General features: G+C 36.4%; 1 protein-coding gene across 1 annotated transcript in view; it reads right to left on the reverse strand.

Annotated features, from left to right (window-relative positions):
* nab1b (NGFI-A binding protein 1b (EGR1 binding protein 1)) overlaps positions 1 to 5940 on the reverse strand; it is a 30667-nt gene extending 24727 nt beyond the window's left edge. Inside the window, exons 1-2 of the mRNA XM_079618400.1 lie at positions 5608 to 5940; positions 4981 to 5085 (exon numbers count right to left, since the gene is read on the reverse strand). The gene's annotated coding sequence lies outside the window, so the exon portion shown is untranslated. The remainder of the gene's footprint in view (positions 1 to 4980; positions 5086 to 5607) is intronic.
* Between the last annotated feature and the right edge of the window lie 11627 nt (positions 5941 to 17567).

Raw genomic sequence — 17567 nt, forward strand, 5'->3', positions numbered from 1 at the left:
ATCAAAAGGTATCACGTTGTCTGCAGTGCTACATGGAAGTGGGCAAAGCTCCAAAGAGTTCTTTTGCTGCAATTTGCTTGCCACAATCCTCTAATTGGTGTGTCCCCCCCCCCCCCCCCCCCCCCCCACTTTCCACTTTCAACTTTCAACATGACATATTATGCCTTTTTACAAAGTCTTGATTTTTTTTAGGGTTTACTAGAATAGGTTTCTATGCCTAAATGTTCAAAAAGACATAATCTTTCACATATCTTCTCACATTATCTTTTCACATTGTTGCAGCACCTCTTCCCCGTCTGTCAGTAACACTCTGTTTAGTTCCGTGGCTGGTTGCATAAACTAACTTTTTTAATTCAGTTACATAAAAAGGATGATTGGTCTAATTTGAATTGGTCGAAAACTAATTCTTAAGATATCAGTGGATAATATACAACTGGCAAGTGGTCTCTAAACACCTCTTTCCAAAAACAGTGTGCTCTGATTGGTCGGCTGGACCAGTGTATTGTGATTGGTCAATTGTGATTTTTGGAAGAAACTTAAGACTACAATCGAGGCGTTTCAATGAGTTTAGAAACAGAGCTTACTGATATAGAGAATAACTCCATTTGGAGTGGACTTTGTGCTTTGTAACTTCGCAGACCTTTTTTTATACTCAAACAGCAACATTAAGAAACACTTAAGAAAGTTGAAAATGTAAAAAAAACATAATATGTTGAAATAATGCAGGCTTCAACAATAGCAAATACCACTGGTTAACAACCTCAAAATATATGTCTTTAACGGTTTATAAGTTATCGTTAAAAATCAATCCACCTATGGAGAAAATGAATGGGAATTTTGCTTACGGAACCAGAGACTGTTGCACTCAAGACTGTTGCAATCAGATAAGTGCTTACTAGAACAAAAAAAAGTGCATTCCAGTTTAATGTGTAATATGTATCAGACGGTCAGTGAACGGACAGTGGACAAATCAGTTTTACCTACTGCTTACAGTCCTGCGGTTTGACGTCTCGCATAATAAATTTGAGATTTTAATAAGCATTAATGAGCATAAAATACTGTAAGCGAAAGCTTTACTTATTGTGAAAGCAGCATATGTGAGTCAAACTGTAAATAATGTGTTAAAATAGCGTAATACCTTGAAACGGGCTTTAAACAGCATTTTTCACATTTTATTATTTAATTATTCATGAATTTGAAAATGAATTTAATTATTGTACATGATTTTTATGTATCCCCAGAATGCAAAATCAAATTTCAATTCACACATAAATATGTGTATACTCCACAGAATGTGTTTAACATACTTACATGTCGCTGTTAATGATATAAATAGCTAAACAACACTTTCAGTGTGCCCACTACTAAAGGAGGGTGTGAGGAGACAGAGATATGAGAGAGAAGGGAAGACAGAGAGAGAGTGGAGGTTGGGTTGGGTGGGGGGTGTCAGAAAGGGTGAGAGAGAAAAAGAAAGAGAGGGAGAGCTGCAGTACAGTAAAAGTCTTCGAATCTGCCTTGGTATTAGATGCTATTTTTAGGAAGTAGGCCAGCAACAGCTAGCAGCCCGGCGAAGGTGCCATGCGTGCTTGATTATTTTTTTCCCTTCTTCTTTTCTCTGACAGATAGAGACGAACTGAGATGATTTCGGGTACTGATAAATGTAACAATAGTGTGCCAAAATTCGAATTAAAGATGCCAAGAAAATGATTAGACATTTCTGTTTTGACAGCTGATTGGCAGATGGCTACCACATTGATCCTAAAAATGACAACTGTGCAGTTGACGATGAGTGTAGAAAAGCTTGAAATCACGTCAAAAGGAATGCAACTGATTCATACGATGAGTGGGACAAGTCATACTTTTCACTAAACAAAACAAACAAACAATCAAACCAACAAAAAAATTATGTAATACAAAATTTTATATAATTTTTTCTGCTTCACGTTAAAAAGTCCAACAGAAACCTATTAATTGGGTAATCATATTCAATGTAATATCCGATATATGTAATTTTTATATATATATATATATATATTTATTTATTTATATTATGAAATAAATGTTTTTCTCCAAAACACGTTGGCCACAATTATTGGCACCCTTTTATTAAAATACTTTTTGCAATCTTCTCCAATAATGCCTGATGAGTTTGGAGAACACCTGACTAGAGATCAGAGACCATTCCTCCATACAGAATCTCTCCAGATCCTTCAGATTCCCAGATCCATGTTGGTGCTTCTTCTCTTCAGTTCACTCCACTCTTCAGGTCAGGGAACTGGGACGGTCATGGCAGAAACTTCATTTTGTGCTCCGTAATACATTTTTGTGTTGATTTTGATGTTTGTTTTGGATCGTTGTCCTGATGGAAGATCCAACCACGGCCCATTATAACATTTCTAGCAGAAGTTTTTATTTTTCAACTGTTGATATTTGATAGAATCCACGATGCCATGTATCTGAACAAGATGTTCAGGACCTCCAGCTGAAAAATATGCCCACAACATTAAAGATCCAAACAGTGTTTGCTGCCAAAAAGCTATTTTTTTAGTTTCATCTGATCTGACCAGAGAACCCTGTGCCGTTTAAAATTCCAGTCGTGTCTGACAACTGAATATGCTGGAGTTTGTTTTTGGATGAGCGAGGAGGATTTTTCCTGAAACCCTCCCAAACAACATGTGGGGATGTAGGGGTTGTTTGAAAAAAAAATTCTGGTAGGCTTCTGACCCCAAGACTCAACTAATCTCTGCAATCCTCCAGCTGTGATCCTTGAAGACTCTTTGACCACTCAAACCATCCTCCTCACCGTCCATTAAGACTATATAGACACACGTCTTCTTCCTGGCAGATTCGTAACACCTTTAGTTAATTAGAACTTCTTCATTTTTGCCCTGATTGCCTTTAGCTATTTTCTTACAGCCACTTTCTATTTTGTGATACTCAACAATCTTTTGATGCACATCAGAACTATATTCTTTGGTTTTACTCATTAAGGGAATTTTACCTTTGTGTTTCCTCATATTCATACTCCTGTGAAACAAGAAACCATAGCTAGACAATTTCATGTTCCTAGTCACCCTGGTATGCTAAAAAAGGTATATATTAATGGGAATATACTTTAGAGATATTTTACTCGTAAAAAATTCTAGGGGTACTAATAATTGTGGCCAACGTGTTTTGGAGAAAAACATTTATTTCATAACTGCATGAACTGATAAAATGTATGAACTGATAAAATGCATGAACTATTAAAATGTACCTTGAATTCAATGCGAGTTACTTTGGATAATAGTTTCAACCAAATGAATAAATGTTTTCTGTCAACAACACATTTTCTGAATAGACAATGAAATGATGTAATAAAATATAAATAATTGTGTATGTTGAAGAAAATACTTGCATTCATACCATTCAAAAGTTTTTAATAATTTTGAAAGAAGTCTTTCCTGCTCTCCAAGGCTGCATTTATTTAATAAAAAATACAGTAAATACAGTAATATTGTGAAATGTTATTGCAATTTAAAATAACTTTTTTTTTTCTATTTTAATATATTTAATGTATTCCTGTGATGGCAAAGCTGAATTTTCAGCATCATTACTCCAGTCTTCAGTGTCACATGATCCTCCAGAAATCATTTGAATACGCTGATTTGGTGTTAAAAACATTTCTTATTGAAATCAGATGTGCTGTTTAAATTTTTTCAGGATTCTTTGATGAATAGAAGGATCATTATTTGAAATGGATGTCTTTACTGACACTTTTGTTAGATCAATTTAGTGCATCCTTGCTGAATAAAAGTATTGATTCTAAAAAAAGTTTTAAAATCTCACTAACCCCACATTTTTTAACAGTAGTGTACAAATATGTAATTTCTGTTGTAACAATAGGCTCATCCTCTGTCATTATAAATGGATGACCTGATCATGATCAACGTGATTTCTCTGGTTTTGTGTGATTTTATTTCGGCTAATGAAAACGAATTTGTGCACACGCAGTGCTTAAATTGTGGTTCTGGGTGTCAGCATTACATTGAAATTAAAGTGAATGACACTTGTCGAAACAGGGTATGTCAGAAAGGACTCAAACATGGTAAATTACATTCAGAAGCAGGTGAGTGGGAACACCATCAAGTGTTTCCCCTCAGCTGCAGTCTCAATTAATATAATTTACTCTCTGCACAAAGGGTCTTATAATTGCTTCACCTCATATAGAAGCAATAGAAACATTTGATTTGATCTGATTACACTTGTTTAGCTTCCAAGGAGAAGCTGTATAATCTCAAAAACGGCAATAGATACTGTAGGGATCCTATCGTCTGATTTGTGCATCATACATCCTAGATTGTCTTTTACTCTGTGTCGCAACAGAACATAATCTAATCAGTGAAACATTCTGATCCATAAATCTCAATAAAACATCTAAATATAATATAAACATTGATAAAACAATACCATTTCAGTTTTGTATGAGTTTCAAGGCTGATACCTGTACATAACATTTTTTTTTAAATTAACATAACCACTGAAAACCAATGATATTTATGCATTTGACAGATTCTTTTATGCAAAGTGATTTTCAGTGCTTTAAAGCTAAACATTTTATCAGTATCTGCAATCTGTGGGATTCAAACCCATGACCTTGGTGTTGCAAGCATCATGCTCTATGAACTGTGAAACTTAACTAAAAGCTGTATATCGTTATTAAGTAACTTAATATATAAAATCAGCATTTTGCAATGCACATTCAACAAGAAATTATAGTGGAATTCGTTTTAGAAAAGCAATGGGAAGATCCAATTCAGACATGATGATAGAGAGAGAGAGAGAGAGAGAGAGAGAGAGAGAGAGAGAGAGAGAGAGAGAGAGAGAGAGAAAGGGGGGGGGGAGAATATAGGGAAATAAAGAGAGAGGTCAGATTGAGGGCAGTTCAAAGCCCAGGGGAAATGAGCCACAGGCCGTGGGCGTTGAGAGCGAGTGGGCTACCTGTTCTGTTCTGGTGAAGCCGATGTCATTACGGTCTGGGCACACAGATCTGACAGCTGCTCCATTAGTTCTCCAGTCGGTGATCAGATAAAAGATCCTTTTGTCCTGTGAAGCCAATATACACAAGAGCAAAGGTTCTGGAGGAGATTCAGCCAATTAAACCACACAGGCCTTTTCCTTAAAAGAATGAGTGGTTGCTGCATGCAGAAATACTAGTCTTCTTTTCTTTTATCTATGTGTGCATTTCATAAGGTGTACTAGACTGCATGCATTAGTTTATGTTTATATTTTTCTATTGATTAAGACAACTGGGATGCCCAATAATGATGTAGCCTATTGTTAATTTTAGTTCAAGAATCAAGCGTAATCGAATATTTGGAGAATTAAATACATGTTCAGCGACTCCCTCTTGTGGTTCGTATAACGTGACGTGATGTACTGAATGGAATTTGCACCCAAAAAAAAAAAAAAAAAAGGCTGTACCAGGATTTCAGACAAATTAAAAGACATAACTTGCTGAGCGCATGTACACACTTGCTAATGAATAGTAGCCTAGTGGTAGATGTGAAATATTGCAAATAAATATGAAATTGTTCAAAATTGAAAATTAAATAATCATTTACTCACCCTCTTGTCGTTCCAAAAGAAAGGCTAGATTTTGACGACTGTTCGCTGATTCATGTTTGGGGATTGAAGCTCTCATACACCAATTAAAGTAACAAAAAAATAAAATAAGCTATAGCCAAATAGCCTATCATAAATGTTGTCCATGGCTTGGGCACAAAATTCCATGTCTTCTGAAGTCATAAGTTGGCTTCGTGAGAGGAACATACCGAAATTGAATTCAAATATTTAGAGCTAGGCCTACTAAAGCTGTAAACAGCTCGTGGACGAATCATTCATTCATTGTGAACCGGATCAACCGATTCATTGAGAAGAATCGATTTGTTCCCGAATCATGAGCATGGCAGCAAGATCGAGGTCAGATGTCAGAATTGTTTGTAAATAATGGTTTTCAGTTTGTTCCTCACACAAAGCTATCATACCATATGGCTTCATAAGACTTGGTATACGTCATCTGGACAACTTTTGCGTGACTTTTGTTCTTGTTGAAGCGTGAAAGCCTAAGCCACATGATCCTTCCCCTTTTACACAGATTTGCATGGAAGGCATAATAGGCATTGGCTTTTGTTCTGATTCATCCACTCTAGCATTGTATCCAATAACATTTACTGCAATTCAGCTTCGATGGTGGAACAGTCACACGGTTCTGTTCTACAACAGTGGATCTTCTCTCTCTCTCCCTTTCCTTTTTGTTGAAATACTTAGGGATAGATAGCAGCTACACAACTAACACTTTAACGCTTTAAAAAGTTAATAAAGAGATCGTAAAACTAATCCGTGAATTGAACGGTTTAGTCCAAATTTTCTGAAGAAACTCAATCACTTTATATGATGAACAGACTGAATTTAGGCTATTAAACATTCATCAGCGAAGATAAACAGAAGCTCAACCAAACCTGCTTGACACACAAGAACAAATCTCATTGAAGCTCAAACGTGCTGCGTAAGGAGATTGAAGCGAAGATGCTTGAGCTTGAGTTGATGAATGTTTATATGAATTCTTTATTAACTTTTTTGAATGAACTTTTTGAAGCGTAAAAGTGGTAGTTGCGTGTCTGTTAATGGAGTGATGGGAAGTTCTCAGATTTCATCAAAAAAGATCTTCATTTGTATTCGGAAGATAAACGAAAGTCTTATGGGTTTGGAGCGACTAATTTGAGTAATTAATCAAAGATTTTTTATTTATGGATAAACTGACCCTTTAAAGGTAGGGTAGGTCAGAATTGTCTAAAAAAACTTTTATTCAAATTTGTTTAAACTGTCTTTATACCAATACATAATTAAAATTTAAGTACTCTGCAATAGAGAGTATAAAAACTGAGTGACTCTAGTGTATTTAATCTTCAATAAACACAGCTCATTAATTCCATTCAGTCCCACCTAAAAACGGCTGCGCGACTGCGCGCACGTGGGCAGAGCCAATAATAGCGGCGGTAGTCATGGTGACTGAGAGTGACAGTCGCGCAAGCCAATCACTTGTTTCGTCCCGAATGGAATTAATGAGCTGTGTTTTTTGAAGATTAAATACACTATAGTCACTCAATTTTTATACTCTCTTTTTCAAAGTACTTACATTTTAATTATGTATTGGTATATAAAGACAGTTTAAGCCAATTTGAAAAAAAGTTATTTAGACAATTCTTACCTACCCAACCTTTAATCACTGCAGAATTAATTCAGAAAGAAACTTTGATTAAAGGTGCAAAACCAGCCAGCAGACCAGCAAACCAACTTAGGCTGGCCTAGCTTTTGTTTTTTCATTAAGGAGGCCAATGAACTTTGTTGGCTTGTTTAAGAATTATTTATTTCAATTTTGATCATCAATAAATGTAACTATTTATTGAACATTGGTGTATTTTTCATATTTCTGTTGTTTTGCTTCACACTGCTCTGCTTCACATCATGCCTATAAGAACATCCCTCACGGCCTCTCTGTGCTTATTGCTTCATTCTCATTCAAATCTTTTTATCTATTTATGACTGCGACTGAGCTATGTTCTGATTCAATCATAGGAGAAATCTTTTTGTGAGACTGAAATATGCATTGAATCATTCCACTGAGGTGTTTGAATTGTTGAAATCAAATTTTGTTATACCTGTAAGGCCAAATTCACATCAAAATGCAAAATTCTATCAAACTTTGAATCCCCTGTAACACGAGACACTGCAAAACGAGCATTGTGGGTACTTCAGACTTTTACTGCCGGTGTATTTCAGGCTGTGGAGAGCCTATACTTCAACTCTACCCAATTAGTGTGGTGGCTACAAGCCACAAGGCCTGGTCTGAGCCCGACAGTCTCTGCATGGTCGCCGCGCTGAGGACGCCCACACGGCTCTCCACTCGGTCGCTCTCACACACAGCTGCCAGAGACACACTACTGTTATTCAGCATCTAAGACCTCCCTCTCCACACCACGACGCCCACTCTCACACACACATATAAACATGGAATTCTGCACTCGTTAGGGTGCATACGAGAAGAAGAGGAAGAGAGAACGTCCACGGAGGTGAACACGAACAAAGACAACCAGAATTTCACTTTTTTTTTTTTGTAGTAGTATGTGTGAGGGAGGCAGAGAGTGTGTGAATTTGTGCATTTTGAGAGGGCGATGCAAGGATTAGATGCATGCATGCAGGGAAGTAGCTGAACGTGGAAATTCATTCGAACAAACTTTGTGTCTTTGGGTATCTTCGTAAACGCGCGCAAGTGTGGGCAGGTATTTATGTTCAGTGCGTTCGAGAGTTTGGGAGTGTGTGGGTGGGTGAGCTGCGCACATCTGTGTTTTTGTGTGAATATATCTGTGAGAGAGCATGTGTGTGCAAGCGTAGGCTGATTTCTAGCGCTTGGGTGTGTTTTGGTGTGGGTGGGGGGTATCTGGCATCCAAAGATAGGGACTGGGACTTGGAACCGTCTGGCTGTGTGTCTGTAAGATTTCCCAGCAAACTTTCCCATGGCTCCAGTGTGGAGTCAGAGGTCATCGCTCACTTTGGTGAATTTTTTTTCTGTGATAGACTTCTGATGCTTTGGCTGAGCCCTCTGCTGCCATGGACTTTATTTGATTACAAATTAAAGATTCAGATAGCCAGACTTTTGACTGTCAGCAGTCTGATTCACTTTTTAACTTAATATGCTATAATCAAAAACCACTTAGACAAGAAAGGCCTGTTTGACTGACATGAAAGGTTGCCAATTACAGTTTGTTTTGTTTGTACGTGGTGTTTAGGGGTTGGTTTATCTGTTTTACATACTGTAGAAAACAGTACATAGACATTATTATAAAATATATATCAATATTAGCATAGAATAAAATCACATTCAAAAAAAAAAAAATTTTTTTTTAAAGTTTGGGGTCAGTAAGAATCCACGAAGAAAATATATATTTTTTATAGTTTTATTCAGCAAGTGCATTGAATTGATCAAAAGTTACAATAAAGATTTTTACATGCAAATTATTTTTATTTCAAATAAATGCTGTTCAAGAAGCACAACTGTTTTCAACAATAAATAATAAATTATAATAATAATAAATTAATAAATACCAAAATCCAAGATACCAAATCAGCATATTAGCATGGTTTCTGAACGTTCACCAAAGACTAGAGTAACAATACTGAAAATTCAGCATTGCCATCACAGGAATAAATCACAATTTATAATATATTGAAATGGAAAACAGTTTTTTTAAATTTTAATAATATTTCATAATATTACCATTTTACTGAATTTTTTATCAAATAAATGCAGCCTCGATGAGCATAAGAGACTCCTTTTTTAAAAACATTAAAAACCCATACCCAAAATTTTAACGGTAATGTAGTTTATCCAAAAATAGTTTAAAAGTTTATTTTAGAGCTTTCTCTTGTACAACAAAATATGAAAGAAAGAAAGACAATGGGCCTCATTCACCAACCGTTCTTACGAAACTAATGTTTTCTTATCTTGGATTTGTTCTCAGCTAAAAACAAAATCTACCCACAGTCAAGAGCACTCTTACGCACATTTGTGTGATGACAGTTTGCTCCAAATAATTGGTTACAGCATTTTATTCAATTCTACAGTCGTTTACAGTATTTTACTGTAATGTATTTCTGATCATTTGTTGAAAAAGAAATCATAGTATGCAAAGAAACACTTACATTGCAATGTACGTGGGATTCATCAATCCTAAGAACACAGGTGTGAAGAATTCTGTTGTTTAAGAACATGTCATGAATCCGACGTAGACATTTCTTAGGAAGTTTATTAAGTACAAAGTTAAGAAAATTCTTAGGAAGATATCAGTGAATGAGGCCCATTGAAAGGAAAGCGCTAACAATGATCGCGTGCTAATTGAAAGGCAAATTTGAAAACTAAATTAAACAGAGGATCTGAGATTTGTGTTAAAGTTCCCTCAAATATCCTGGAACGTTTATGGATTTTTAAAGCATGTCCCCTCGTGACAAAATGACAGTGTAAATAGACTACAAACTTCCTGTGTAAGAGAGTAAATGTTTATTGTGTGTTTGTTCATGAATAGGCGTATCTCTATGTGAGAAGGGAACTGAAAGGAGAATTCTAAAAAAAACAAGCTTGGCGTGGGACGTGGAGTGGAGTGCTGTGACCCCAGAGTGCCACACACTCGTATACACAGTTGTATACACTGGAGAATCATTGACCTATATGAAGAGCAAAGAAGAAGAGGGACTGTGAACAGATGTCTGGTATCATCCCTTGAAGTGCCTCAACAAGTAAAGTATTTGCTAAATCATTTTAAGAATTGAGTCGGTTTTTAAGAGTTTTGCAATTTCACTAGGGGCCTGTCAATGAAAGCAATGGGCCACACAAACGTGTATGATAATTGGTGTTTAATGTGTTAAATAAACTAGTGTTAAATGACATTTAAAAATTTCTGCAATAAAACATCCAACTATTTTCTCTTTGCCTTTTGTTTTTGTTTAACATTGATGACACAGGCAGCAGAAGGTAGGCTATTTTAGGCTGTTGTCACTTTAAGACCTAATATAATGATAGGCTACACATTCGATTTAGTGGCTGTTTACATGACACCGCTTTCAACTAACAACATAGAACTTTTTATGTGTTTTGGCCGTTCGTTTACACGATAACGGCGTTTTGGGTGCCTGAAAAGGAAAAACTTTTGAAAACGGGTTTCAAAGTGCATGTTTTTATTGTTGTGTAAACAACAAAAACGCGAATCTCTGAAGACGATGACTTCATGCACATTTGTATTATGTGTTCAGTCTATATGTTTCATCGCCATCTAATGGCCTGGCAGCAGAATACACCGTTTTTTGTCGTTTTCGCAGATCAGTGTGAATGGTGGTAGTTTTGACAATGGTGTCATCTGTACGTGGAAAAAAAAACGTGCTCATTTTTAAGCATATCGTCGTGTAAACATACCCTTGGTTCACGCTCATTTAAAGGGTGAACTCTCACCCTAAAATGAAAAAAAAATCATTACTCACCTGGTGTTGTTCTAATACATTACAGTACTACTACGCAACGTGTGCATTCATGTGACGGTTAGCTCCACAGTTCACACTGTCTCGCCCAGAAAAAAACACAATTTGTGAGAAATCAAGATTAACAAAAACATGACATAAAATACAATCCAAGTACCTTCTTCGCTGTGGTGGATATATTACGTTGTGTTCGTCGTAACTATCAAGAAGTTATCACGTACACATCTGTCAAATGTCATTCTGACTGTCATCAGACAAACAAGAGTTTAACTCAGTGAAGAAAGTGCATGATCGTGTTTTTGTTCAATTGATTTCTCACAATTTGTATGCTTTTTCTGGGCGAGACAGAGTGAACTGCGCTGCTAACAGAGTCACACGAGCCATGCACTGGAGCCAAGGTCAGGATTTTCGTTATAATACATTCAATTTCATATCGTATATGCACACTGGGAATATACAACACGTGTCGCATGGGACCATTCAGTGATACTTTTGGGTCTTTCCTAAAAAGCTTGATGCTGGTCACTATTCACTGTCATTACTGTATGGACGAGCGCATTCGAACGGGACATTTTTATTATATTATTCTTTTGGTCCATAAAACAAAGAAGGGCATACAGCATTAGAAAAACACCATGGGTGAGTAATTCATAACTTCATTTTCATATTAGGGTGAACTATCCCTTTAAGACATAAATGGCGGTTTACCATCAAGAGACAAATACTCATAAAATTGTGTCAAAATACCCATCTTTGTGAGTATCTTGGTAAACACAGTCATGTATGGCTTAAGTGGACGTAAACAAAATCAAATGTGTAATCATGTTTTTTTTTTCTTTTTGAGACTCACACCTCTTAATAATAAATGTGGTTATCAATCCCAAAAATTTACAGTGGCTGACACAAATTATCAAGCATGTCAACTTTCTAAGAGCTTAAAAGATTACACTTTCATTTCCATCTGCAACTTTTAGTTATCTCCGGTATAGCTCTCAAAGTGGAAACAGTATGTCATCATGCACCGGTACATGGTCGTCCAATAATACACTGTCTATTTTTAATACAATGATAAATTACATTTAACAGCATGTTTGCAAATACCAAGTGTTTCAGAAGTGGCTGGGCTGAGGCAAAGTGCCATTTGAAAATAACTTACTGGTAACAGGAAAACCTGACAACACATGACAGACAACATAAGACAAGAACAAGTAGCAACTTATTTCATTCAATATGACTTTGAGAATAAATTGTGAACATGATAGCTTTTGCAATGAGAAATATTCGAGAAAAAAAAGAACTGAAAGTATAATGACTGGCTCTGAATGGAAGATCAATAACTTGTTCAACAGCGCTCTTGACCAAGACAGGGAATCACATGAAAGCATCACAAGCATGAGAAGAACTGTCATATCTAGCAAGTTAATTAATAAAAGAAGCATGTGACATCCTGACAGTCACAATGAAATGACTATAAACACTCAAGAATGTGAATGTGAAATGCTCACAGGGAAATCCAACAGAAACGAGACTGAATACCAGGCAAGGGAGATACCATGATCACAAAATCAGGTTGAGGAATGAGATTAAGTCAATCAGTTTGAGCTGCATTCACACAGAGCTCATGGGGGGCTGTAATATCGTGTCAGTGACTATAATTTGGTATATGATTCAATTTCATCCTAATTCCCTTATTTGCTACGGGGATTGAGCAGTGTAATCCCTGCAGTTTGAACACAGATGGCTCCCAGAGTGCTTTGCCCAAGGGAACTCTTGTCACACATCAAGGTAGCTTTGCTTTTACGATGGATATGTTCACTGCATGGAGTAGATAAACCTACTTACGCTGTCAGCTTAGAGGACAAAATTCACCAAAGAACAATTTTATTATACATTTTTGCACGGTAACATTATTTTTTATGAAAATTATCATTATCATAAAGAAAAAACATACGTTTTTTTTTCTGAAAACTTTAATTCGCAGTATTCTCATTAAATACTTCACAATAGGGGTTATGCTCATCAAACTTCCATATTCTGTAAAACACGTGGCGCCGCTTCCTGTTCAGGTCTTATGTGCTTCGTTAAATATAAAGCTGTTTTACTCAAGATGCCTTCAAAGAATGAGCGTAACCCAGGCAGAGGGTGAACCAAGTCCAAGGTTAAAGAGGAAACAAAGAAAAGAGGAAACATAGCAACAACCTCCCAGCATAAACAGTGGATTCTAACTTAACCACGTCTGATTGGCCATTGTGTTCAAGAAATCAACAGATGTTTGTGATTGGCTACATTGCTCAAAATAGAAACAATTGACACTCTCAAGACCGCAAACACCAAATCTCTTTCGCCAATATGCTGTTACAGGGGAAATATAAAATATTCCCAGACAGTTTTGTTGGTTTTGTAAGATTCTGGCTCCCCTTTTCTGTAATATTTTAAGGATCTGTCTTTATTAAAGGGGTGATGACATGAGAAATAAAATTTTCCTTGATCTTTTGGCATATAAGAGGTCTTTGTACCATTAAAACATCCTAAGTTTCATTTATTAAAACGTCCTCATTATAAACAAAGTATTTATTTAATCAGGCTCGAAAAACAGCTTTTTTCTTGGCTGATTTTGTGGGTCACACAGGCAAAAACATTTGCATATGCCTGCCTCTATAACAAGACATCAACTAATAGTTTTACATCATCGAACAATAGGCCCCGCCCACTGGCATTCAGTCACTTAACGGCTGACATTTGCTTGCACTGGATGTTCACATTGCGCCAAAAGTCAATAGAACCCATTATAATCTCTGACGCTGTCTACACTGGATACAGTATGCCTATGCGCATTCAGTTCCTGACATAGTCCACATGCTTGAGTCTGTCTACAGGACAAATAAAAGAGTGAAAGAATGATCATCACGAGCAAACAGCTCGTTTGCGTCTCTGTGACTTTACAAGGATCCCAGTGTATGAAACAAGTGGATGGTTTATTGTAATGGCGTCTGGATCGCGTCAAAGGATGATATGTTTGTTCGAAGCGTTTTGTTTTGTTAACGAAGCACAGTGTAATGGAGATTTCGCAAAGAAACTTTTGTTGAAAGATGAAGCAACCTACTCTATTGGATCTGACAACAGATAATTTCAGACAGAGGGTCAGAATAAGGGGTTGAAAATTAGATATAATACAAACAAATCCCATCATGTAGGAACTCAATGACTTGTGAATTACACCTGTGGTTAATTTGTAGGCACTTAAATACTGTTGGCTGAATTTAGAATATGAGCTAGCCCTCCAAATAGCCCTGTCAAATGCAAAGTGCCACTGCACCAAACACAAATTTCTGTCTGTTTGCGTCCAAGTAATTATGCACTGCCAACTCCCTAGAGTCAAACTCTGCATCCAATATTCCTCACAAAGGACTTAAGGGCTGCAGCACGGGTGTGTGTGCTGCCCACGTCTTCCTGTGTGTTTCAGGGCACCACCTACATCCGAACACAATAATGACCAGTGTCCTTCCCACCCCCTGTACACACACCACGTTAATGAACTGTAATCACATCTCTGGGCCCCTGGTGGACCTGGCTGTGTGGGTGGGGCTTCTACCACTAGCAGAGTCTGATTGCCGCCCACCCATCCATCCATTTTCTGCACAGCATGGCTAATGAGGAATGATCCAACCAATCAATGTGCAACCTTAAATAGAGAAATGAAAAATAAATGGATTAATCGAGGGTCATGCAGTCCTGACATCACTCCAACCAGAGTCGTTTGGATTATTATGTGATGTGAGCCAAAAATCTGTGTTTTTGAGAAACATTATATATGAAAATTGCTTGGTTACATGGGCCGCAATCTTCAAACCAGAAATAAAGATGTAAAAGAGATTAAAAGAAAGGTATAATGTGTACACTAGATTTTTTTCTAAAAAAATAAATACTTTTATTCAGCAAGGATGCATTAAATTGATCAAAAGTGACAGTAAAGGATATTTATAACGGTACGAAAGATTTGTATTTCGATACTGTTACTTTGAACTTTCTATTCATCAGAGAATCCTGAAAAAATATCACTGTTTCCATCAAAAAATATTAAGCAAATGTTCTCAACATTGATATGAAATATTGTTTGAGCACCAGATCAGCATATTAGAATGATTTCTGAAGGATCGTGTGACACTGGAGTAATGATGCTGAAAATGTGCATGCTTTGCCATTACAAACATAGAATAGTTATTTTAAAGTGTAATAATATTTGACAATTTTCACTGTATTTTTGATCAAATAAATGCAGCATTGGTGAACATTAGAGGCTTCTTTCAAAAACATTTAAACATACCAATCCTAAACTTTTAAATAGCATATTTTACCAAAAAAGTAGTCTGCCATTAATAATTAATTATTTTGCTACTTTCTTCTTGGAACAAGATATGCAAAATATGATAATTAAAGAAGTCTTCATGAGTGTTGGTAAGCTATATGCTTCAAAAATGACAAAAAATGCACCTTAAAAGTAGAGCCATATGATTTTTGCATCATATTACAAGTCGTATTGAAGCCATACTATCGTTTTGTGCGAGGAATAGACCATGTATGACCAAAATAATGGAATACATGGGTATTTTATTTGATGTATTTGTGTGGACCACAGTCAGTTTGAACTGCGTTGTATGCAAAAGAGCTTTGAACATTCTTCAAATAGTCTCCCTTTGTGCTCCACGGAACATATAACAATGTACACTGCCTTTGGAATGGCATGAGGACGAGTAGCTATAATAACGACAGAATTTTTATCTTTGACTGAACTTTAATTAAAAGAAAAACAACATTTAGCACAAAGCAAAGCATTAAAACATTCAAGCGTTCCCTCAAGTATCAACTCCTCCTCAGCATCTGCACTGTTTACAGTTCTGACAACAAAGCAAACTAGAGTTGACGCTTGAGTATTTAATGACCTGAGACAGTGAGAATCTCAGGAATATAACAACTCTCAATATGTTGTTCAGCATAAAGCAAAGGATGAAATCACACAGCGTAACGTAGTTTCCAAAACACCCTGTATCTTTAGATGGAATCGTCTGTTTTTTTCACGTTTGATGTTTACCAGACGGCAATTAAAAACAAGCTCTGCTGAGGATTGGTTCGCCCCACTCATCCGCCTACCTACAGAAAGACTCAGCCTCGACTGATTTTTTCAGCTCTCTGCTCATGTCAATCACAGCGTTTGCTCTCTGCAGCCTAGCAGCAGCCTACCGCCCTATACTCCTTTAGGAAACAGAACGGAAAAAAAGCATAAACAAGTGAAAGAAAAAAAAATGAAGAAGAAACTGCCAATCTTCCAACTCGCAAAACAAAGATGACAAAAATTATAAGTATGCCGCTATTATAAAAACATGCCACAAATGACTGCAGAACATGTGGCCTGCACCTCTTGAATGATCTCCACAACAAAGGAACAGAAAGATAGAGAGAGATAGAAAAAAAACACCAACATTGAGCACTTTCATGGGACAGAAAGCCTTGTTCTCCAGCCATCCTGGGTGTAGGACGGGCTTAAGTGCACCAACATAAGGCCCAGCTCTGTGGGTGTCAGATTTTAGCCCACTAATCAAAAGCTCAGAAGTCCGTCTCTGTTTTGGAGAGGCGTTTGTCCATGGAATCAGCTCTTTGCCAAAACCTCTTTTTGAAGAATAGACCGCAGTTGTTTTCATGAAACTTGTGTCTCATTTTGAAACTTGTGTCTCATTCTGTGACAATCAATAAGGAGAATTAAGAAAAATAAACTGGAAATTTAGAGCCGCGCTGCAGAGTTGTCCGTTAATGTACGTTTACAATTAATGATTGATACAAAATAAAACTTTTTTTCTGAAACATTTTAGTTGGATGTTCATCTAACATTTTTGAAATGTTACTTGTTTCAGAATGTTCAGAGAACATTCAAAAGTAATATTCACATAATGTTTGCAAAATGATCAAATGGAATGTTGCCTTAACATTCGTACATAACCAAGAAAAAAAAGAAAGAAAAGAATTACATTCGGAAATACAATTTTCATAACTTAATGGGAAAGTTCTTAGAACATATTTTTGTTAGCTGGGATGTTTTTTTTGTGTGCTGATTTTAATTATATTATTGAAGTTTACAATAAATAAGCTTCAAAAACATATTTCAATTAAGCAAAAAAGCAACAATAGCATCATAAATGTAGATTATTTAGCTCAGATCATGCTAAAAATCATTTACACACTAAATGTGTAAATTATATAAGCCTATAGCTTAATGTAGTGTAACAGACTGTGCAATGTATTACCAGTATTACCAAAGTTGCATCTAGATAATATTTTGAAGAATATGAGTAACCAAACAACAGTTAATGGGCTCCATTGACTTCCATGGGAAAAAATACTATGGCAGTCAATGGGAACCATCAACTGTTTGGCTACCCATGCATATCCATAATATTCAAAATATTATCTTTTGTGTTCAGCAGAAGAAATTCATACAGGTTTGGAAC

Source organism: Phoxinus phoxinus (assembly GCF_949152265.1).
Source record: "Phoxinus phoxinus genome assembly, chromosome: 7".
Taxonomy (NCBI): Eukaryota; Metazoa; Chordata; class Actinopteri; order Cypriniformes; family Leuciscidae; genus Phoxinus; species Phoxinus phoxinus.